We start from the raw sequence: 23,118 nt of genomic DNA, 5'->3' as shown, positions 1-23,118 counted from the left end.
AATAGGACCCCTCACTCAGGTCCCTCCTGTAGGATGGGGAGCCCAGACCGAGGTTCTGGGCTTCTCCCATCTCCCCAGCCAGCTCCAAACTGAAACCCCTTCCTGCTGCCTCCCACAGTCACACCCCCGTCCCCTCCTCCAGCCTTTGTCCAGTTCCTGGGCAGAAGGTGTCACCTGGCTCCAACCCCTTCCTGGACTCAGGTTATGAAGGGCAAGTATCATCCCTCAGTGAAGTCACACCCTTATTTCCCATCACTATCTAGTATTGGTGCAGTACCCCAGGGAAATGGAGGCATGCCCCATGTTAGCAGAAGACAGTAAACTAGTAAAACTCCCATGGAACATTAACAGGTTAATACTCCCTACTCCGTGACAGAGGGTCAGAGGGGAGGGCCCATTGGGGGGTCAGAGGGCAGGTCTCATTGGGGGAATCAGAGAGCAGGTCCCATGAGGGTCAGAGGGAGGGAGTCAGAGGCCAGGTCTCATGTAGATCAGAGGGAAGGGGTCAAAGGCCAGGTCCTATTGGGGTGATCAGAGGAAAGTGGTCAGAGGACAGGTCCAATGGGGATCAGAGGGAAGGGGCCTGAAGCCAGAGCCCAGGGGGGTCAGAGGGAGGGGGTCAGAGGGCAGGTCCCATTTTGGGAGTCAGAGGGAAGGCATCTGATGGCAGGTGGGTCTCATTCCGGGGATCAGAGGGCGGATCAAGAGGAGGTGCCACCGAGGCGTCAGGGAAACCGCTCTGTGCCAGGCCCCCATACCGCGCCGTAATTGGTTGGTTCCCGATTCTGTTGGCCAATGGGCGGTCGTGGTCCCCGTGGGTCGGGCGCGTCACGTGTGCCTAGCGTGTGTCGGGAACCCGCGGGCGGCTCAGCCAGCGGAGCGACCTTTCAAGTGTTTGAAGGACAGCTCCGTTAGCTTGTCAACGTTCTGGCTGCGCCCTGGCGGGCGGGCTCGTGCTGTGATTGGTGCACATCTCGGGGAATTGCGGACCCGGCCGGCGCGGTTGCTATGACGGCAGGCGGTGGAGTCTCCGCCTTCCCGGGTGCCGCCATCTTGTTGTTGATTCGAACCGTCAGGAGCGGGTGAGGGGGCGCCGGGACCGAGCCGGAACCGGGGGTTCCCAGCGCCGCGTCCCCCGGGCGGCAGGGAGAGCCCGTCCCGGTGAGTGAGGGCGGCCCCAGGGCGCCGGGCTCCACCCCGGGGCGCCGGGACGGGTGGGGGAGGGGCGAGCGGGCACCGGCCGGGACTTGGGGCAGGGGAGCGAGTCCTGCGCGTGGGGGAGCGCGGGTCTGGGAGCGGACCTGGGCCGCGAGGCGCGGGGCGCGGCAGGGCTGAGCCCATCCTCCCCTCCCCTCCCCACACTGCTGTAGCCAGGAGGGAATGGGGGTTTTGTTAAAGTGTTTCCCCATATGTTGAAAGGACGGTTCCCCTCGTTGTTAGCACTGTTTATTCGGGGGGAGGCTTTACCGGTTTTATAATTCCTGCCATGTAAATGTCAGGGACAAACCAGCGATCGTTACAAGAGCGAACTTCTGTTTAACGCGACATTCTACAGGACTCTGGGCGTGAGATCTCTCCAACAGGTGTTAACTTGGAGCGAGCATCATTATAACGCTGTCCTGTCTAGTGACTTGTGAGTTGAATCTCTGTTACAGACAGGGCATGTCTATCGAATGGCAATGTTAACAAAAAAGGGACAGGTGTTCTGGTTAAAGGAAGTTTTTAATTCTAACAAAAGGTGCCAGGTTGACGTCACTGGAGATGTAATATGCTTGTTTGCCCATTGGGCTGGGGAACTGGACTGAGACCAACATTTGTGGACTACCAGATAGGAGTCAGCCTGGAGCATGTGAGACATGGTGTACTGACTTTTGCTCAATTCTGACCTGGACTGGATTTGAACTAGTGACAGGATTTATAACCCTCAAGGGTCTTAATACTCTAAGCCTGCTGCCCATGTTTCTCTCTGTAAATGTGGTGTGGTATATCTGTGGTACCTTCCCAATTACCCTATGTCATGGCATATTGCCACCTTAGCTGCTCCTCTTCCATCCCGATTGACTTGGGTTTAACGCTCCTTTTTGTAGCTTCCAAAGCGCCAATTTATTTGCTTATATAGCACAGTTTGCATGGATGGTATGATCTTGTGTATGTTGCCCCTTCATTTAAGTTTTTGTTTTGGTTGTTTTTTTAGTGTGGGCAAGTTAGTTTGCCTGAAGTTGGCTGACAGTTTATCACAAAAACGACGAGTCTTGTGGCACCTTAAAAACAAACACATTTATTAGCCTATGAAAGCTTATGCTCTGTGACCCACACACTCCTTGTTGTTTTTGCTGAAACAAACTTCAGAGGGATAGCCATGTTAGTCTATCACAAGTTTGTCATAAAAACCCCATATGCCAATATGCTTAGAGCAGATTCTCTTTATGAGCTGTGCATATGCATCTGCTAAATTAGTAAAGATGTATATGTTCAGTAAATGGCTCTTGATTGGGGAATCTGTATTGCAGTTAATATGGCAAAGAGCTAGGGCTCAGATTCCTCCTTTTAAAAAAATCTCACATCTCAGTAGTGCTAAAATCAGTCTCTTTTACCCACTAGGCAGTTTCACTGTTAAGATGACTATGTAGTTTGGGTTGCGATAGATGTCCCTGGAAATCTGCAGCTCTCTTCCCTGTCCCTTAGAATTCTGTAAAATATTTCTTGGATTGTGATAGCTCAGAGCTGAATCTTTTTTGTTTTCATTTCAGAGCTTCAAGCAGTTAAAGATGATGTGTTTTGGGAAAACTAAACACGCAAACTGTCCCTGGAGGCAATGTTAGGCTGAGATTGAACTACATAAAACTCAGGGTCTCTTTGGTTTTTCAGATATGCTAGGCACTGAATCTTTCCCCCAGCATCTTCAAACAATGATGGTTCGTACTTTCCCCATGCCCTTCAATGCAGCTGTTTACTTAGATGAGCTGCAGGCAATTTTACACTGCGTATGTTTGCTTCACTGGCTTACAGTTTCCTGTTTACATCTTCTGGCTTCACTTCCCGTTTAAAGGTGGCAGGGGTATTTAGAACAGTATGAAAAATCACCCTCTGCTGCTTCCCTGGGGTCCATCACCTTTCAGCTGCTTGGGGTGGTGACCACATGAATTGAAGAGGACACTGGGTGGGGAAAGTTGAAGGCCGCAAGAGCAGGGAGAGATCAGAGTTACTATTGGGAGTCTCTTCTGAACAGTGTGAGATGTACTTTCCCCAGTGAGGTCCTTGGCTTGCTGTTTGCAGCAGCTAACTCTGGTTCTTTACAACTTTCCTGTGTGATAGCCTCTCCTGCTAATGAACAGTCTGTGGTTGAGAGAGCCACTTGACAGTGGGGCCAGGAGCCACTCAGGTGTACCTCTTACTTGAAGCAGCATTCATCCACCAGCAGCAGGCATTTGCTCAGATTTTTAGGATTAGCAGTACAGTGGAATGACCTAGTGATGCATACACAAGCATCTCTTCTGCCTTCTGGTTGATTCTCAGCTCCTGGTTGTCTGTTCATGCAAGTTCTGTGTACGTATTTGTAGCTCTGGTCTTCTCAGATCTGTATTGGAAGTGCTTCTACAGCAGTCTGTTGAAGCCCAGTCTGTCAAAATATTACCCTAAATGCAGTATTGTTTTAGTCAGATCCTCAAGCAGAAGGAATGTCTCTTGAAATCAGGCAGAGTGAGCTAATCACAAATGCGCAGCTTTTTCATAGATTCTGTTGGGTGGATGGGACCTGGCTGTGCTTCTGAGGTCACCTGTATATAGTTTCTGATTAGTTACATTCACAAACACCAGAGTTGTTGACTTTGGCTCAAGTTCTGTAAGTTTTGTTTGTACACAGTATACTTAACTGGCATCTGTCCAATCATAGAATCATAGAATATCAGGGTTGGAAGGGACCTCAGGGTATCATCCCCTGCTCAACCCCCCTGCTCAAAGCAGGACTAATCCCCAAGGTGGATTGTTTTTAAAAAATCTGATTTTAATTGAATTTTTAAATTAAGTTAAAAAACTAACCCTAAACCCATTTAAAACTAAATTTGAACTTGCCAAGCTTTAAACAATTTAAAAAAGAGGGATCAATGAACACTCGTAAACTTTAATGATTTGAAAGCTGCTTTTTTCTATACAGAATCAGATGGAAAACATCTTTAACTTTTGAGGTCACACTTTGTAAATAGTGCACAATATCTGATGCACTGCATTAAGCGTCTAGATCATTTTCAGTCTTTATAATGGAGAGAATGCTGGTGCTTTTTCCTAAATGTCAGTACTTTCAATTTCTGTTCTGCAGAAAAGCTTTTTCCTTAATTACTTTTGGTTTCAGTTTAGCAGTAATCTCTAGTTTAGTTTTTGCAGTCTATTCATCAGTCATCTAACCTTTTTAAGATTATAGCTTCTTCTAGTGTAGACTTCAGCATTGGGAAAACTGGCAGTTTTTTTTCAATTAATTAAAAAAAATTCCAACTTGTTTTGCATTTTTTAAAGTTTAATTCCAATTTCCAAATGTACTTTGAGTCAAATCATGAGTAAAACATTAATTATATAGTAAACATCATGATGAATGATATATTTTCTATAGCAGATCAGACTCATGGTCCCTCTAAGACCAGACAGTTTCTTCCTAAAGCCTGCAAATTAAAAGTGAGTGCGTATTGTGGAGCGTGAGGGGTTATATTTCTTCTGAACTACTGCTGTCTTTGTTAATCCTTTCTAATGTAACTCTGGATTTTATCTGTATAAATGCTCAATCCTTTAGAGTCCTCTTAAGATCTTAGTCTCAATATCCTGTGGCAATGACTTCTACGGGCTAATTGAGTTGTATATGTAAAGTGTTTTGTTTTACCAGTTCTAAGTTTGCATTTAATGCTTTTCCATTTCATTCTTCTTTTATGAGGGAGGAGGAGAAGCGCCTGATGTACATAAGAATGGCCGTACCAGGTCAGACCAAAGGTCCATCTAGCCCAGTATCTGTCCACCGACAGTGGCCAATGCCAGGTGCCCCAGAGGGAGTGAACCTAACAGGCAATGATCAAGTGATCTTTCTCCTGCTATCCATCTCCATCCTCTGCTGAACAGGGGCTAGGGACACCATTCTGTACCCATCCTCGCTAATAGCCATTTATGAACTTAGCCACCATGAATTTATCCAGTTCCCTTTTAAATATTGTTATAGTCCTAGCCTTCACAACCTCCTCAGGTAAGGAGTTCCACAAGTTGACTGTGCGCTGCGTGAAGAAGAACTTCCTTTTATTTGTTTTAAACCTGCTGCCTATTAATTTCATCTGGTGACCCCCTAGTTCTTGTATTATGGGAATAAGTAAATAACTTTTCCTTATCCACTTTCTCCACATCACTCATTATTTTATATACCTCTATCATATCCCCCCCTTAGTCTCCTCTTTTCCAAGCTGAAGAGTCCTAGCCTCTTTAATCTTTCCTCGTATGGGACCCTCACCAAACCCCTGATCATTTTAGTTGCCCTTTTCTGAACCTTTTCTAGTGCTAGAATATCTTTTTTGAGGTGAGGAGATCACATCTGTACACAGTATTTGAGATGTGGGCGTACCATGGATTTATATAAGGGCAATAATATAGTCTCAGTCTTATTCTCTATCCCCTTTTTAATGATTCCTAACATCCTGTTTGCTTTTTTGACCGCCTCTGCACACTGCGTGGACATCTTCAGAGAACTGTCCATGATGACTCCAAGATCTTTTTCCTTACTCGTTGTAGCTAAATTAGCCCCCATCATGTTGTATGTATAGTTGGGGTTATTTTTTCCAATGTGCATTACTTTACATTTATCCACATTAAATTTCATTTGCCATTTTGTTGCCCAGTCACTTAGTTTTGTGAGATCTTTTTGAAGTTCTTCACAATCTGCTTTGGTCTTAACTATCTTGAGCAGTTTAGTATCATCTGCAAACTTTGCCACCTCACTGTTTACCCCTTTCTCCAGATCATTTATGAATAAATTGAATAGGATTGGTCCTAGGACTGACCCTTGGGGAACACCACTAGTTACCCCTCTCCATTCTGAGAATTTACCATTTATTCCTACCCTTTGTTCCCTGTCTTTTAACCAGTTCTCAATCCATGAAAGGATCTTCCCTTTTCTGTACCTTTTGTTATTTTATATGCTGCTTTCATGGCCCTCTTATTTGTTGTCTCTAAACTAGATAACCTGTCTTTTCAGTCTCTTGTCATTCAGAAATCTTTCCAGGTCATTAATTGTCCACCTCTGAACCTCTTCTATTTCTGCTGTCCTTTTTTGTGATGTGGTAAGCAGAACTGCGCACAGTATTCTAGGTGAGGGCCTTGGTATTGTCTCTTGCTCTTTTAGTAAAAAGACTTGGAGGAAGGTGAGACTAGGCTGAGACATTGTGCTTTTCACTTTCAGGCCACTAGTTTAAATTCAACCTTAGTTGATAGTGATGGAAAATATTGGACATCTGTTCAACTTCTGTGAACTGAGGGAGCAAGTGGTTTCTGTTCAGAGGGCTATATCACAGATGGCACTAAACTCTCAGCAGAGAGGCCAATGATAGCCTTTCAAGTGTAGACAAGCCCTTAGAGAGATGAGAACTCAGAAAAGTTTGTCCTTTCTTACTAGATGTTGTAATCTTCTATTTTCTATCCTGTTTAAACAGGAGGACCGTCTGTTCCCCAGCCTGAGACCTATCCGCCCTGATCAGGATCTTGGCTTATTAGAGAAATGTCTGTCACAGTCCCGGCCAACTTCACCTATGTTCCCCCTCCTGGGTCCAGCAAGAGCACCCACTCTAGGCTTCCGGCTCCTCAGCTGTCACCTCTCTTGTAGGGAGACCTGTCTCTCTCCCTCTTCTGGCTCTCCAGATTGCACAGTTCCCTGTTACACTGCGAATTCCATATCATGTCAGACTGCCTAAGCAGGGTTGCTTTGCTTTCTTGTCAGAGGATCTAAAAAGTGTAATTACCCACAGTTAAGTTACCCACAGCTCTTTCTAAACAAGTACATTTATTCTTAAGATGAAAGCATCAGCAAAAAACATGTTAAAACAATAAACAAACCAACACATGTCAGTAATCACCCCCAAGTCTAACAAGGGCTCTGGTAGGCAAACAGTTCTTTAAACCTCAATAGAGGTTTTTCTGTGGTTACTAATTCATAACAGCTGTTAGCTCAGAACAATCACATCCGTGAGTCTAAGTCCTTCCTTTTACAGTCTGTCTTTGATCTACAGAGACCTTGAATAAGTAATTAGCCAGACAGCGGTTCTCTCCTCAGGCTGTAGCTTCAAAAGGTTGAGTCTGCCTTCCTCGCCCCTGGGTATTTCCTGGGAAACCCACTTAATTTTGTTTCTTCCAAAAGTGCCTTCTTGTCTGTCATATTGTTTAAGATAGTTTTTTTGTTTGTTTGATGCTCATGATACCTTCCAGCATTTGTTTACAATGTTTCTGTGTTCCCTGTAAGCTGTGGGCTTGGGTAGCTGTGCAGGAGAGATTCAAATGCTGCCCAGCTGATTAGAGAGTGTTCACAGCTGGCAGCATGTATTGAGGTGCCCCTCCCCTCACATTGCTCCATCCTGCAGCTGCTCCTGGGACCCTCCTGCTGGCTGTGCAGAGTGTGTGGGGGGTGGGGGAGGAAGGGTGTTGATGTCAGAATATCCCCCTCCCCCTGTACCCTATCTCCGTTGGGCAGACGGGACAGCCTGGCTCAGGAGGACTCAGAGCTGCTGAAGTCTAAATGGTGGGTGAGTGCCTTTCTTAATGAGACAGTGTGCTGTTTCTGAGATTTCCCGAGCAGCCAGCTCAGGCAGTCAGTCTCTCTCTCTCTCTCTCTCTTCCCCTCCTTCCCCCCTGCTATGTACCCCATCTCCACAGAGCAGGAGAGAGGAGACAACAAGACTCAGGACAGAGCAGGGGAGCTTTCAGTGAGTATCTTAAAGAGACAGTGCACAGCTTTCCCCAACAGCCAGCACACACATACAGTGTGTCTATGATACACTCACCTCCCAACAGATACTAGTAGTACAACTTCTTGGTACTTCCTGCAATGCACATGTATTCTCTGTAATTTTATTCCTTCAAAGTGTGTTATTTTAGTGTTTTGACTGGTCTATGCATGCTGTAATTTTTATTTCTCTCCTACACTTAAACTGAGTTCTTTGACTAGTGAGTTCTAAAATGACTAACCTGACTGGAGTAATTATCTGTATAGTAACTTTTTAAAAAAAAATATATATATATATTATATCTAGGTTGATGGTTTCTACTGGTGGTGCACAAGCACACATTACCTTGGGGCACATAACAAAATTTATTCCACACATGGATGGAAAAAAATTAGAAGGAACATTGCCATGTTCTCTCCCTCCCCCCCAGCAAAGTTATATACAAGCTAACATCAACATGTGAACTTTGCATTTATAATACATTGTATTCCCTAGCTATTTAAACTTAAATCAATAATTTCTCCCAAAGATATTGCAGGAAATAGCCATACCTGTCAATCTATATTTATCTTGTGGGAATGACAGGGAGAGAAGCTACAGCCTAAATGTTCTGGGTTGCTGTGGGAGTTGAAGGAGTGCTATTTCAGAGAAGCATAGCTGTGTGGGGCCACTTAAATAGGTGAGTAACCACTGAGTTGGAAAAAGTGCACTGGCATGGCAGGATACATGTTTGGGGCACTTGCTATCTAACCACAGTGATGCGAGGAGTGTTTGATACAGCTCTGGCTGGAGTATTAAAAGGGCCTTGGGAGGGTGAATAAGGGGGCAAGACTGTGAGATGCATGTGTAGGGGTCCCAGATGACACCAGGGCTGGAGACCTGTGTCACGGAGTCACTGGGGCGTTGTTCTGGAACTATTCCATACGAAGCCAGTTAGGACTCTGGGGGACCCTACTCTCTCTGAGCATACTGTCTCCAGGGCAAGAAACTTACACAGCTTCGACCTTCCTGGGTCTGATCTCAGAGCATTCAGCATCCCCTTCCACACTGTGCGCTTCCTGCAACGAGTCTGCCCAGGCAGGGCCACTGCGGAAGCCAGAGGGCCTTGCACCCCAACTCTGCAGTCAGATGTGACTCTCAGCCAGTCGGCAAAACAGAAGTTTTATTAGTCGACTGGAACACAGTGTAGAACAGAACTTGTTAGCACAGAAATCAGTGACTTTCAGCCAAGTCCATCTTGGGGGGAGGGGAGGCCGGGGCTCTGGCCCTCCTCCAGGCCAGCCGTTACTGTCTTGCTCCCACCTGCCTGACCCCTGCCTACCTGTTGCTCCTCGCCTGTCTCGCTTCCCGGGCCAAGAGTCACCTGGTTGCATCCCCCCACCCCCTGGGATCTCAGGTTACAAAGAGGTGGCCATAGCATCTGTGCAGGCAGCTGGAGTAGCCTCTGGAAAAGTCACTCACCCTTATTCCCACCACCTAGACACTGGTGTGATACACAGAGAAACTGAGGCACACACAGCATTCACGGAAAACAGTAAGACTCTCATAGGCTCACATACAACATAAGGGAAAATCCCCACTTTGTCACGCCCTGTAAACAAGGAACACTGCCCCTCACGCCCTCTCCACTGCCTTCTGTGCACATCTGTCTTTAGAGCCCAGACTGTTAGGTTGGAGCACTGAAGGCAGAAGATAGCAAATAAACGCAGTACTAGTGCCTGACTTGAAACTTGTATAGCTCATGGTTCAGTAAATGCTGAACTTAATTGTTCTTCATTATAAAACATTTAGCATCTTGCTCAGCTTGTAAAACTTTGAAGGGTCTCCTCTCTTGTGCTTTTACTCAGGCGAAACAGCCACAGACTAAGGGTTTGTCTACACTAGCACTTTTGTCGGTCAGAGTTGTGGAAAACACTTTTTCCCCCTTCCCCCACAACCAACGTAAGTTTCACCAACAAAAGCACCGGTGTGGACAGCGCTACATCATCGGGAAACACTCTCCAACAGACATAGCTACTGCCTTTCCTTGGGAGTGGTTTAATTATGCCGGCGGGAGAGCTCTCTCCCACTGGCATAGAGCAGCTTCATGGGAGACCTTATAGCAGCACAGCTGCAGTGGTAACAGCTGTGCTGCCACAAGATCTGTAGTATAGACATAGGCCATATCTACACTGTGTTTTTTTTCGCCAAAAGTTTTGTCAACGATCCAAAAGCGTTGAAATAAAATCATTGTTGCATGTTCACGCTATCTTCCTCTGTTGGCATAGCGCAGGGATCGGCAACCTTTGGCACGAGGCCTGTCAGGGAAATCCGCTGGCGGGCTGGGACTGTTTGTTTACTTGCAGCGTCTGCAGGTTCGTCCGACTGCAGCTCCCACTGGCTGCGATTTGCTGTTCCAGGCCAATGGGGGCTGCAGGAAGCGGTGGCCAACACATCCCTCGGCCCTTGCCCACAGGGGTAATTTGAATCAGGGAGGTTTTGACGGAACACTTTGAAGATTTGAACCGGTAATGTATGTTGCTATGCCAGGGGTCCCCAACACGTACTGGCCGGCGGACGAGCATCCACTGGCATTGCGGTGGCGACACCTATTGACGTTACCGCTTGGCGGAATTTCGGCAGATGCTCGTCCGCCGCCATAGTCCTCCGTGGCACATCCCAGATGAAAAAGGTTGGAGACCACTGTGCTATGCTCTGGACTGCAATGCTTAATGAAATTGAGTTTTGCAAGGAAGCACTCGAGATTTTTTGGGGCCTAGATTCAATGTAAGCAAGTGATTTAACTGCTTGTGTATTTGTTGCTGCCATCTGCTATCATAATTTGCAGGAAACAAAGTTATTGTCATTCAAAACACCACACAGGCACACAATTGCTGGAGGGGAGAGGCAGTACCAGGGGAGGGCTGACTTTCAGAGCTGTGCATAAGTCCAGCTATCATTCAAAAAGGTGTCCGGTGGGTGGAGTGATGGGACAGGAAGAAGTCCCACATAGTGGAAAGGAATTTGTGAGTGGAGTTTGGGGAGGTCATGGGAAAGAGTTCTGAATGTGCTGAAGGAGAGGGTGGGCACGCATCTGCTCAGTCTGGAGTGTTATGAGGGACAGTTTGCTTCTCCATAACTTTAATCATCCTCTCTGTAGCGGCCCTAGTGTAGGCCTCATTTTCTTGTCTGTCCTGCCTTTTCGATTTCCCTCCACTGCCTGCATTTCCTGTTTTCTGCATCTGAGCATTGCATCACATCCTGGAACATGTCTTCCTTGCTCCATCTTGTGCACTTTCTTATCCAGCAGAGATGCCCTGCTGGTGTGTAGGGAGTGCCTCTGAAGGCCACATCTGCAGAAGCACAAGGAACGATACACAGAAGCATGATTAAATACATGCACAACATTGAAATAGTACAGTAAAATACACCTCTAGTACCATATTAATCACTTTCTTACTGACCTGTGACAAGCACACATGCTGGCGAACACCCCAAGTATGGTGAGTTTACCCTGGGGTGGGGGGCATTGTACATGGGGAGAAGAGCAATATGAAAGGGTTGTGGAGCAATCGACTAGGGACAGTATTCTAAATTTTCCCACCCTTTTCCACCGGCGGGGGTCATTGTACTAGATATCTCACTCCCAAGAGTAAGCAGGGGAGCACACTTGCAGTTTCTTCCCCAATCCCTATGGTGCTTGCCTGTATGCCTCTTTGGTCCCTGCATAAGTGATTGCAGAATAGTGTGGGGAAACTTTCCTTCAATGGGGGAAGGAACAAAGCAGCTCTGTCAAGGAACTTTCCTCCAGGAAGGTTTCTTAGAGATCTCTTTGGAGGATTCCTGTGAAATCCTGGTGTGCGTCAACACCCTGTTCTGCCATACTGCTTAGCTGCATGGGGAAATGTCCAGCACACACAAACCCAGCCAGCCTTGTACATTTCTATGCCTTCAGCCCACCTTTGCACTTCACAAAGCAAAACCATTTACCCAGGGGTCTCCTCTTCTGCTTCTTGCTTGCCAGAGTGCGACTGCTAGACATCTTCGGAGTGGAGAACAGCTCCTGACTGGACACACCACTGGGCAACATTGCTGTGGGCTCCACATTGCCATCTGCCTCCCCCCTCTTTTTCAATGACTTTGTTCTCTGGGTTAGGTCCACTTTCTGCTGGCTCCAGCTCTGCCGAAGTATCCACAGGGCTCTTGGCAGTGGAGGTGGGGTTGCTGCTGAGGATAGTGTCCAACTCCTTCACCAAGCATTCTCAAAACTACAATACCTGCGCGAGAAAATAAGGAAACAGATCAACAGAGCCATGTGTGTACCCAGAAGCCGCCTACTGCAAGACAAACCCAAGAAACCAACCAACAGAACTCCACTGGCCATCACATACAGTCCCCAGCTAAAACCCCTCCAATGCATCATCAGGGATCTACAACCCATCCTGGACAATGATCCCTCACTTTCACAGGCCTTGGGTGGCAGGCCAGTCCTCGCCCACAGACAACCTGCCAGCCTGAAGCATATTCTCACCAGTAACTGCACACTGCACCATAGTAACTCTAACTCAGGAACCTCAATGCCAGTTCTGCCCACATATCTACACCAGCGACACCATCACAGGACCTAATCAGATCAGCCACACCATCACCGGTTCATTCACCTGCACGTCCACCAATGTAATATATGCCATCATAGCAGAGGGGGCATTGCTGGCATATTTACATCGACCAAACTGGACAGTCCCTATGTAGAAGGATAAATGGACACAAATCAGATATTAGGAATGGCAGTATACAAAAATCTGTAGGAGAACACTTCGGTCTCCCTGGACACACACAACTGGCGAGATTTGTTGCCAAAAGTGGCATTGCAGTGTACACCTCCACTGTTTTGTCGTCAAAAGCTGCCTTTTGTGAAAAAACTCTGCAGTGTAGACAAGGCCTTAGCCTCAGATTGTCACTGGGTTCCATGGATATGGATGGGGGAGTTCACACCTCTTGGAGCTATTGGCTTAGGCCAGGGGTCGGCAGCCTTTCAGAAGTGCTATGCTGAGTCTTCATTTAGTCACTCTAATTTTAAGGTTTTGCGTGCTAGTAATACATTAACGTTTTTAGAAGGTCTCTTTCTAGAAGTCTATAATACAACAATAGTTTAGTTATATATGTAAAGTTAATAAGGTTTCAAAATGTTTAAGAAGCTTTGTTTAAATTAGAATGCAGAGCCCCCTGGACCAGTGGCCAGGACCCAGGCAGTGTGGGTGCCACTGAAAATCAGCTTGTGTGCTACCTTTGGCACCTGTGCCATAGGTTGCCTAAGCCAAGGGTAGGCAATCAGCACTTTATCATGGTGAGTTTCAAACACTGGGAAATCACAACCCACTTCATCGGATGCATAGAATGGAACATATAGTAAGGAGATGTGTATATACACATACAGAGAACATGAAAAGGTGGGAGTTAGCCCTTAGAGTTGGTAGGACAATTAATTAAGATGAGCAATTATCAGCAGGGGTGGTGGTGGAACTTTTGTAGTGATTATCAAGATGACCCATTTCAGACAGCTTGACAAGGTGTGAGGATACTTCATCATCTGGACCCATGGAAAAGAAGCCCTTGAGGAATTCCACCATGATTTCAACAATTTCCATCCCACCATCAACCTCAGCCTAGACCAATCCACACAAGCAGTCCACTTCCTGGACATTACTGTATTAGTAAGCGATGGTCACATAAATACCACCCTATACTGGAAACTTACTGACCGCTATACTTACCTACATGCCTCCAGCTTCCATCCAGGACACACCACACGATCCATTGTCTATAGCCAAGCTCTAAGATACAACCGTATTTGCTCCAATCCTTCAGACAGAGACAAGCACCTACAAGATCTCTATCAAGCAGTCTTAAAACTACAGTACCCACCTGCTGAAGTGAAGAAACAGATTGACAGAACCAGAAGAGTACCCAGAACAAAGAAAATAACAGAATGTCACCTTTAGTCCCCAACTAAAACCTCTCCAGCGTATCATCAAAGATCTACATCCCATCCTGAAAGATGATCCCTCACTCTCACAGATCTTGGGAGACAGACCTGTCGTCGCTTACAGACAGTCCCCCAACCTGAAGCAAATACCCGCCAGCAACCACACACCACAGAACAAAAACACTAACCAGGGAACCTATCCTTGCAACAAAGCCCAATGCCAACTCTGTCCACATATCTATTCAAGTGACATCATCATAGGACCTAATCACATCAGCTACACCATCAGGGGCTCGTTCACCTGCACATCTACCAATGTGATATATGCCATCATGTGCCAGCAATGCCCCTCTGCCATATAAATTGGCCAAACCGGACAGTCTCTACGCAAAAGAATAAATGGACACAAATCTGACATCAGGACTCATAACATTCAAAAACCAGTAGGAGAACACTTCAACCTCTCTGGTCACTCAGTAACAGACTTAAAGATGGCAATTTTGCAACAGAAAAACCTCAAAAACAGACTCCAACGAGAAACTGCTGAACTTGAATTAATATGCAAAGTAGATACCATCAATTTAGGCTTGAATAGAGATTGAAAATGTGTAATAGCTCAGCCATTCCCAATCTATTTTCCCCATGTTAAGTATCCTCACACCTTGTTGAACTGTCTGAAATGGGTCATCTTGATTATCACTACAAAAAATTGTTTTTCTCCTGCTTATCTTAATTAATTAGCCCCTTAAAGTTGGTAGGGCAACTCCCACCTTTTCATGTTCTCTGTATGTGTGTGTATATATATCTCCTTACTATATGTTCCATTCTGTGCATCTGATAAAGTGGGCTGTAGCCCACAAAAGCTTATGCTCAAATAAATTTGTTAGTCTCTAAGATGCCACAAGTACTCCTGTTCTTTTTGCAGATACAGACTAATACGGCTGTTACTCTGAAACCTCTCTTTTCCTGCAAAGGAATGAGAGCAGCATGCTAGTTGCGTGTAGAGGTATGAACTGGAACATTTTGCAACATTCTCTGTAGATTAATGGGGGGGAGGGCTTGGAAGTGGTGGTTCATGTCAAGGAAATTCCTACCCAGGAAGCTGCCATCAAGCTTTCAAGCAGTCCTTCCTTTCCTCATGAATGTCATCACATTGCCACCCTATGATAGTAACTGGATGAAGGGTAACACTTGCAAAGCGCTACTTCCTAACCTTTGTCAGCCAGTGCTTATCAATAGGATGTTTCATACCAGCATAGGCATCTGTGTCCAGTGGCTTTTTCAACATAGAGGAAAGGACCTCCAGTACATTCTGCCTGGCTTCATTTAGAGTCTCCTGTGTGTATGTGAACTTGTATGTCAGTCTGGCTGAGTGGCTCTCTAGGCCTTTTTGGAGATGTCACAATCATATAGGAACTCTATAAGGTCTCAGCTAGGCAACACAATCTCTTACACAGTCCCTATGCTCAAGTTTAGCAGGAGAGGGGCTAAAGCTTACTGAGACCAGAGGCAGAACAGAGGATGGCTAGATGGAGAGTGAAGAGGTGGCTGTGTGAGGGAGAAGGTGATGGTTAAGGATACGAGGTCATGAATTCCATGACTTTTTTTGGGGCAGGGCTGGAGCTGCTGTCAGCCACGTGGCTGCCGGAACAGTGGACCAGCAGCCAGCCTTGGGCCACCAGCCACTGGAGCTGCCAGCAGGGCTGGAGCAGCTGCAAGCCCCAGCAGTGCTCTGTTTGTCTCACACACCCCCACGCACCCTTGGGTGTTTTTAATAAAAGTCAGGAACAAGTTGCAGGTTTCCGTCAATTTTTTTTATTTATTGCCTGTGCCCTCCCTGACTTCTACTAAAAAATACCGGTGACAGAATCTTCCTTAGTGGTGATTTACATGCCCTCACCTCCAAAGGACTGAGCCACCCCTTCACCAGCAGATTGTGGGGTTTTGGCCACATTAACTCCCTTGCCAGTGTAAGCTAAACTGGAAGCTGTCTAGTAGTCCGTTTTATCTTGGGTGTTTCTAATGTGCTCATTGCTTTACTATGTGGGTGCTGATGAACTTTTCTTGTGATATTGTGTGTGCACAGGCCTGAACTAATGTAACTTCTTTTGATTCATGAAAATGTATAGCTGTTGGGGTCACTCTTCATTGAGTGCACTGTAGTTTGGTTAGTAGGGATACTAGAATTGAACATGGTAGGTAGTTGTCCACACTTATAACCATGTATGCAGAGTCCTGTGGTGAGGTCATGAAAACAGCAGCAGGAGCAAAATAATAAAAAATATTAGATTTTTTCATTAAAAAAATCACATTATCAATTTCTCATTTAGGATATGCTTAGGGTTACATTTAGTGTATTGTGCAGCAGAATCAAGCACTGTTCCAGATCAGTTAGAAGTAATTACAGTGGCACACAGGCTGTCTTGCTTAGCATAGGTATATAAATAGGAGTTTCCGTTGCTCAAGATGATGCCCCTGGTCTTTCTGTTTTTCTAAAGCAGTGGTCTCCAACCTTTTTACACACAAGATCACTTTTTTGAATTTAAGTGCAACCCTGCCTGTTCCCTGAAGCCCCACCCCACTCCATCCTCCCCTCTCTCCGCTCGCTCTCCCTCACTCGGTTTGAGAGGGGGGTGTGGGCTCTGGGCTGGGGCCAAGGGGTTTGGAGTGTGGGAGGGGGCTCCAGGCTGATCCTGGGGCAGGGGCTTGGAGTGAAGGAGGGGCTGAGGGGTGCAAGCTCTGGGATGGGGGGAGGGATAGCTCAGTGGTTTGAGCATTGGCCTGCTAAACCCAGGGTTGTGAGTTCAATCCTTGAGGGGGCCATTTAGGGAACTGGGGTAAAAATCTGTCTGGGGATTGGTCCTGCTTTGAACAAGGGGTTGGACTAGATGACCTCCTGAGGTCCCTTCCAACCCTAATCTTCTATGATTCTATGGGGGGGGATCAGGGCTTGGTAGGGGGTATGGGGTGCAGATTCTGGGAAGGGGCTCAGGGCTGGGGTGCAGGCTCCTTCTGGCCAGCAGTGACCTCGGGCAGCTCCCAGTTGGGGCGCAGCAGGGCTAAGGCAGGCTCCCTGCCTGCCCCAGCCCTATACCACTCCCAGAAGGAGCCAACCTGCCCCTGTGGTCCCTGAGGCGGGGTCATGGCTCTGCATGCTGCTTGTCTCCACAGGCACTGCCCCTGGAGCCCTGGAGATATCTTGGTCAATGATGAATTCTTTGAGGAACCCCAAGAAGCAGTGGAGTTTTAAGGGAGATTGAATTGCTGGAGTCATGCTTATTCCTGAACTAATGATCATTGTTACTAAAGGCTTTTGTAGCTAAAAGCATAGTCAATATCATGATTATCACTAGTTGATGTGGACACGGTCTAGTGCAGCCAAATGTTAGGAAGGGAATAGAGAGGAGGAGATTTTTTAAGGGGTGGTACAATATGTGAAAGCAAAATTGGGGACTGAAACTGCACTGCTCTGCATCTTGCTCTGTTTTGTCCTCCTCAGTTTTAAAAGACCTGCTAGATTGATGGACCCAGTGATAAAGTCCAGTAATTTTGGAATCTGACAGGACTAGAAATCACTGCATTCCAGCTGACAAGTACATGTGATATGTAATGCATTTACTTCTAGCTCTGGGAGATTGAGATATGACTGTTCAAAATCTTGTGTACAGTGTTAGAACCATGTCAGTCACAGGACGTTAGAGGGACAAGATGGGTGAGGTAATATCTTTTACTGGGCTGACTTCTATTGGTGAGACAAGACAAGCTTTCAAGCTACACAGAGCTCTTTTTCAGGTCTGGGAATTGGGAAGCTTAGGTCTTGTCTACAGTGGCAGGTTTCTGCGCAGTAAAGCAGTTTTCTACACTGTAACTCCCGAGGTGTACACACTGCCAAGCCACTTAGTGCGTTGAAACTGCACAGTTGTAGCGCTTGAAAAAACCACCCCAACGAGAGGCATACAGCTTTCTGCACCGGGACTACAGCGCTGCGGTGCCAGTGATGACACGGTGGCGATTACAGCACTGCGATTGGTCTCCAGGAGGTGTCCCACAATGCCTGTTCTCACCTCTCTTGTCATCAGTTTGAACTCTACTGCCCTGCCCTCAGGTGACCAACCGTCATCCCCACCCTGTATGTTCCTTTGCAAATTTGAAAGTCCCCTTCCTGTTTGCTCGGTGATGGATGCAGTTGTCTTAGCGCATCTTTCTAGGTGGCCAGGCCTGCTCCATGCACCAGCATTTGGGAAGAGGAGGCTGTTCAGTCCCAGCTGCGCTCCAGCCATAGGAATTATATGGACAGATTTCATGATACGTGATAGAAAGGGGCACATTGTAGTATTTGAGCTGTGGAACACCTACCACAAGGTGCAGGAGGCAAACTGCCACTCCAGTGCTGTGCCCACGAGCTGCTGGCTCTACAAAGAGCTGAATGCGATACTCGGTGGCGACCCCACCTCCACTGTGAAGGCCCCTGTGGAATCTTTGTTGGCTCCCGTGCCAGTTGAGAGTGGACTGAGCCAGGAGAAGGAAATCTTGGATGAAGAGGGGGAGGGGGACCCAGTGGCAGAGGATGACTTGGAGGTCAGAGAAGCATGCACCCAGGAGCTCTACCCCAGAGGCATGGGCGCCAACTTATATGGGCTTGTGGAACTAAAGCCCCAGGAATATTCAAAATCAGGGGCTCTGCTCCACCAATATTTGGAGCTAGGTTTCGCCCCTTTAAATTCCAGCCGCGGCCGGGAATCAGAGGGCTCTGGGCTGCCTGCAACCGCAGGGAGCCCAGAGCCCTTTAAATCCCAGCCGCGGCCGGGAATCAGAGGGCTCTGGGCTGCCTGCAACCGCGGGGAGCCCAGAGCCCTTCAAATCTCAGCCGTGGCTGGGAATCGGAGGGCTCTGGGCTGGCCGCAGGGGCAGAGAGCCCAGAGCCCTTTGAATCCCAGCCGCGGCGGCTGGGATTTAAAGGGCTCAGGGCTCCCAGCTGCTGCCAGCAGCTCAGAGCCCTTTGAATCCCAGCCCCTGGCCGCTGATTGCCCCCTCCCCAGACCCATGCCCCAACTGCCCCCCACGACCCCCACCCCCCATCGAACCACCACTGGTCCTTGTCCCCCGGTACCCACTCCCGAGACAACTGCCCCTAACTGCCCCTTGGGACCCCAGCCCCTATCTAAGCCTCCCTTCTCCTTGTCCCCCACTGCCCCCTCCTGAGACCCCACCCAACTTCCCTCCAGGACCCCACCCCTACCTGTCCCCTGATAAACCTCCTAGACTCCCATGCCTATCCAATTGCTGCCTGTCCCCTGACTGCCCCTCCAAACCTCTGCCCCATCCAACCCCCCCTGCTCCTTGTCCCTTGACTGGCCCCTGGAACCCCCTACCCCTTCTCCAACCTTGTAATCTTGTGGCACTGACGCGTTGTAGCTTCATTTTATATTGTCTTACAGGGCGGGAGTGGGGGGGGGGCACCACCATTTTGGGCCCCACCAAAAATTATACAAACCTGCCGCCTATGCCCAGAGGCGCCTAACCAGTCACAGCAGTCAGATCTTGGCGAAGCACAAACAGGAGAGGAGGCCCCTCGTAAGTGGATCTGATTTTGGGAATTGCTGAAGCGAGTTGTTGGGGGCAGGAGGGTTGCAGAAAGCAGGCTTGTCTCCCATCACATGCCTAGTCTGAGCAGCGGAACAGGCTGTTGATAGACTCCCTCACTTCATGGGAATCACTCTCTGATCTCCAGGAAACTGCCCAGTATCTCCATGAGAATCTGCTGCCGCAGGTTCCTTGGCAGAGCTGCTTTGTTTCTTGCCCCATTAATGGTACTTTTTCTGTGCCACTTTGCTATCACGGGGCAGGGGTGGGGTAGCCATTGCTTCACACAGGTGAGCTGCATAGGGGCCAGGGCGGAAGCTGCAGACTTGGAGGAGACCCTCCCTTGATTTCCTGCTCACCCTCAGCAGCGAGATCTCTTCCATAATGATCACCTCCTGTGGAAAGTGTGGGGACAGGTTTGATTATCAGCCGCTGCCCCCCCCCCCCCCCAGTACTGGCTCTCCCCAAAGCCACGTGCCCAGTGTACAGTAGGGTCTGGGAAGAGTAATTTACCCTGCCCCTGTGGCTACTCATCATTTCGGAGGTCTTGTGGCTCATGTGTGCTTGCCTGGAGTCAGACAGTTAGTGACAGGTGTGAGAGTACTGGCTGTATTTTAAAGCACTGAATCAGTGTTGTCTGTGTTACAAACAATACGGCTTCTGTAAAATGTTGTATTTAAACTTGACACAGATGACCTTGGGAGCCTGGTTTCCCTCTTTGTTATCGGTGACTGAATGGCTGCGCAGAATTAGAAAGTGGCCAAGAACAACTAAGGAGGACTTTCTCCATGAGGATATGATGCACTCTGCCGCTGAGAAACAGGAATTGAAGGAGTGGCAGGACAGCGAGAAGGAGATCGCAGCACACCAGAAAGAAGCCACAGAGTGGCTTTTAAATGTTCTGGAGCGCCAAGTGGACACGCTCCAAAGTTCTGCAGCCGCTGCTCGTCGTCCCAGACATGCATCACGACATGATCCCACCTCTCAGTGCTTATTTCCTGAGCCTAAAAGCAGTGTTCCACTGTGATCAGCTACTCTGAGTGCCACAAGCAATCTCGTATCGTGTGGAGAGATCAATGTCTCACACCTCTTGCCTTTGTAGGTTAAGGAATAACTCCACTGCCACTTGTGACATCTTGGTGAGAGCGAGCAGCATACTGGTCAGCAGTTTGGGATCCATTCCTGCTGCCTGAAAGAGGCAGGGCATGCAGTACAAAAACCGTTGAAAGATGGCGCCAAATGCAGATGGAAGAACAGGGATTGCTGGGATGTGAAGCAATGCATCACAGGGAATTGGGACAGGACCCAGGATGCCCTGCGACAGTCGTCTTCCCCCCCCCCACACACCTTCCCACAAGTCTTAGCGGCAAAAGAGAAAGAGGTACTCTGTGGGATAGCTGCCCCAGAGTGCACTGCTCAGAATGCTGCTGTGAGTGCTGCAAATGTGAACACACTATTGCGCAGGCAGCTGTCAGTGTGAACACACAACAGCGGTTTCTGTTCTGCACTCCGAGTGGCACTGTAACTTTGCCAGTGTAGACGTGCCCTTAGAATGTCACAGCTAAATACAAGGTGAAAAGGATTGTTTAGCATAAGTGGCTAACATATTTCAAGGTGAAGTGGCCCATTAACATCCCCCCCCAATCCATTAAACTCTCGGGAACACTCCCACATCAGCATCAACTTCCTGGACACCACAATCAGCTTCAACAATGGAACTCTACAGAAAACTATATACAAAAACCTCATGGATCACCATACCTACTTTCATAGATCCAGTAACCACCCCCAACACACCAAGAAATCTGTTATCTACAGCCAGGAGTTCAGATTCTCCTCGAAGCACTATCCTGAAAGAAATCTTTCCTGAACCCCCCTCTTCTGGCCTTCAAAACACCCCCCCCCCCAACCTCTCTAAGCTTATCAGAAGCAAGCTCCCCATAGACCAGGATACACCAATGAATAGTGGCACTAGACCCCGCCAGAACAACAGATGCGAAACTTGCAGACATATCTCCACTGCTACAATGATCAGCACCCCCACAAGACACCTTTCAAAATCCATGGGTCCTACACGTGCCTATCACAACATGTGAGATACCTCATCCAGTGCACTAAATGTCTGGTTTCTCCCGTATAGTTGCTATTGGGGCAATCATTATGCTCTCAAATGAATTCACATAGGAAAATGATAACAGGCAAAAACACGCTGTCACCTGTGGGTGAACACTTAATAGGTCACATATAGAATGATCACGTTAGAAACCTGCACAGCACTTTCAAAAGACAAGCCTAAGAGCTTAAATTCATAACTTTGCTAGATACTAAAAATCATGAACTGAATAGAGACACTGGATTTATGGCTTATTCCAACAACCCGCTAACCCCCTGCCTCCCCAGCAACTTTTCTCCCTCTCCCTTCCTTTCTTCCTTGTGACTGAAGGGGTGTCAACTGGCCACTTCTCCTGGAATTGTCCCTTGAAACGCGTTAACTACTTACGTTAAACAATCTATTCCACCTTGTATTTAGCTGGGACACTTAAGTTTCCCACACCTAAAGAAGAGCTCTGTGTAGTGTGAAAGCTTGTCTTTCTCCCCCAAAGAAGTTGGTCCAATAAAATATATTCTCTGATTCACCTTTTCAGTTTAAAATCTTGTCACTCTGACTACGGTTTTAGTTCTCTCCCCAACCCCCATGGTTCAATTATGACATAATTTGAAAATTTCTGTATCCTACTGTATTTGAAAGCAGCTTGGAAGGGTAGGTCTCAGATGGTGTGAACATTATTCTCCACCTCAGAATATCTCTACACAGCAATGTAAGCTTCGGGTTAGTGGGACTCGAGTCAGCTGACCTGTGTCAGGGAACCCTGCACTGCACATGCACTAGATACACTGCATTTTAACCCTAGGTTAAGGAATTTCTGACCTGTGTTCAAACCCAGTGCTCTGGCATCCACATTGCAATGCACAGACCTGAATCAAAGTAACCCTATCCCAGAATGACTAGTGCCATCCCCCACCCCTGGAGTCAACATTCTAGCACAGTGGTTTTCAAATTTTTTGAGCTGAGATCCCCCATTTGAGTTAAAATTTTTGGTTGTGCTCCCCAACCCAGACAGAAAGAGGTCAGTCGGGCGCAGAAGCTCCGTCCCCAAGCTCTGGCCTTCTGAATGTTCCTCCACAGAGCGCGGCCCACAGTTTGAAAACCTTTGCTCTAGTCCTACAAATGTTTTGCACTGTGGGAAAATTCTATTATCCACCCTGTTTCCTAACTGTGATGGTGCTACTGATGGGACTCAGGTGCCCATAAGGAGGGGAGACACTGCATAACGTGCTCCTTTGATAGCTGTCCCAGTAGAATGACTGCAGTTGGAGATGGCTTTATACTGAACTACCATCTAATCCGACAATTGTGCTAAGTCACATTGGCATGAAAATGTCCACGTGCACCTGTTTTGAGAATGAGGACATCAGTCTCCCAGGGCTGTCAAACTATTAAAATTAAACTCTGGAGTTCTTAATTTTAAAATGGAACATTCAATGAAGGTGTTTTTGGTTGGATGGTTTTTTAGTTATTTTAGTCTGTTTTGAAGTTTGACATAAAATGCA

General features: G+C 47.4%; 1 protein-coding gene across 4 annotated transcripts in view; it reads left to right on the top strand.

Moving 5' to 3' along the window:
• Positions 1–983: 983 nt before the first annotated feature.
• The window catches only part of IP6K1 (inositol hexakisphosphate kinase 1), a 118,992-nt gene continuing 96,857 nt past the window's right edge, over positions 984–23,118 (top strand). For 3 of the 4 annotated variants that reach the window (XM_039482318.1, XM_039482319.1, XM_039482320.1), the window contains exon 1: positions 984–1,161. The gene's annotated coding sequence lies outside the window, so the exon portion shown is untranslated. The remainder of the gene's footprint in view (positions 1,162–23,118) is intronic. The other variant, XM_039482321.1, reaches the window with a different exon arrangement.

This window comes from Mauremys reevesii, linkage group 7 (genome assembly GCF_016161935.1).
Source record: "Mauremys reevesii isolate NIE-2019 linkage group 7, ASM1616193v1, whole genome shotgun sequence".
NCBI classification, from domain to species: Eukaryota; Metazoa; Chordata; order Testudines; family Geoemydidae; genus Mauremys; species Mauremys reevesii.
The sequence above is the reverse complement of the archived record's forward strand: the minus strand, read 5'-3'. Positions and strand labels throughout refer to the sequence as shown.